At 37.6% G+C, this 1,747-nt stretch overlaps 1 protein-coding gene across 1 annotated transcript in view; it reads right to left on the reverse strand.

The window, feature by feature from the left end:
- LOC106877451 (uncharacterized) overlaps positions 1 to 1,741 on the reverse strand; it is a 17,086-nt gene extending 15,345 nt beyond the window's left edge. Inside the window, exon 1 of the mRNA XM_014926354.2 lies at positions 1,606 to 1,741. The gene's annotated coding sequence lies outside the window, so the exon portion shown is untranslated. The remainder of the gene's footprint in view (positions 1 to 1,605) is intronic.
- Between the last annotated feature and the right edge of the window lie 6 nt (positions 1,742 to 1,747).

The raw sequence follows: 1,747 nt of genomic DNA on the forward strand, positions 1-1,747 counted from the left end.
TTATTATATTGCAATTTATTTCATGTTAAAGTTGTCGTATTTCTGTAATTTCAACCAATGACTGACGTCCATTCAGCCGAATACATTAAGTGCTGACTACGTAAACAAACGATTCTCAAACGATTCTGGCGGTGATAAAATTATTATTTCCTTGTCAAAAAATGGTTGAAGCATATTGGCAGTAGCCAATAAACCTTTCTATTATAGGCACAAGGCCTGGTTTTTGAGGGAAGGAGCAAGTCGGTTAGGGAAAACGAACACACGTGTGTTGCCTCTCTGCAAAATGTCAGAAGTAATGGAGATTAAATACGCTTTACACCGCTTAAACTGCCAAAGGAGTAACTATAAACAGCTGAATTGGTTGAAATGATCGAAATAAGACAATTTTTTACATGAAATTAATTCGAATACAAAAATTTTTTTCTGTTCTATAACACAAAATAGATAAGTATACGAAGTTTGAAAGTCTTTCGGTACCAAAATCACTACATAAAACATAAATGAAAACTGGTGCCCCCGTTTTGAACTAGATCCAAGAATGGTACTGTAAACAGTGTAAAAAAAAGAAATCTGTCCGTTACAGTTCATTTTTTGAAAGGAGCCATATTCAACTGTACAATCTGGTGTTGCTTATTTACTGCTGGTGCAAGGAAATAATGCAAAAACATATTATAGATGAGTGCTCTCTTAGTCACACTAGCGTGGTAGATTGGAGCAATTTCTGCCGTGAAGTGTGTGACGAATGGCTTCGTCAAAACCCCATGGAAATTGGCGGTGTTGACAATAATGGACAGCCACTGGTGGTAGAAATAGATGAAAGCAAGTTCTTTCATCGAAAGTACCACCGTGGGCTGTGGAGACCTGGCCACTGGGTTTTCGGAGGTGTTGAGAGAGACTCAGGGAAGTGTTTCCTTGTAGAAGTGCCCGACCGAACAGAGCAGACACTGTCGGAAATGATACAGCGGTGGATTTTGCCAAGAACCCACATAATCAGTGACGGGTGGGCATCCTATGCCAATATCACAAACTTGGGGGCGATGTATATACACCCACGAAGTTATTGTGCATGGGGACCACTTTGTAGATCCAAATGATAATGAAATTCATACACAGAATATAGAAAACTTGTGGATGAGATTGAAAAGAAAACTTCGGTGGCAATTCGGGACATCGGATGAATTATTTTCATCTTATCTACATGAATTTCTATGGCGGAATTCAATCCCAAAAGAAAAAAAACATTTGTTTATTTTTTGGCTGCCATTTCTGAAGTGTATAATGTTGAGTAGGTGAATTTCTAGAACTGCATGGTGACCCTCACTCGACGAGGTCGTGCTCATTGAAAATAGATATATTTTAATGAAATTTTCGGCATAACTACAGGGTTTTACCCACCAGACTTTGGGAGGTCATAACTTTCAGAAAAATGAATATTTTTTAATGAAATTTTCTATGCATATAGTATTTACTATGTAGAATCCGAATATACAAAAATTTGGAATGGGGGTGGGGGACAATTTTCGGAAATTCCAACAGAGTCCACTTAAATTCTTCTTAACTTCCAGGAAAATTAATATTTTTTCGTGAAATTTTCTACAAATATACCTTGATGTATGTACATTTCGAGCATGTAGGAATTTTGAAGGAAACAACTGCAGGTTATTTTTGAGAAGCGTTCCCCACTCGGTGGTGTTTCGGAGCAAGTCGTCCATATTTGTTTCATTTTTCTCTATTATGTGCGTATGTG

The sequence above is a fragment of the Octopus bimaculoides genome, chromosome 5 (assembly GCF_001194135.2).
Source record: "Octopus bimaculoides isolate UCB-OBI-ISO-001 chromosome 5, ASM119413v2, whole genome shotgun sequence".
Lineage (NCBI taxonomy): Eukaryota > Metazoa > Mollusca > Cephalopoda > Octopoda > Octopodidae > Octopus > Octopus bimaculoides.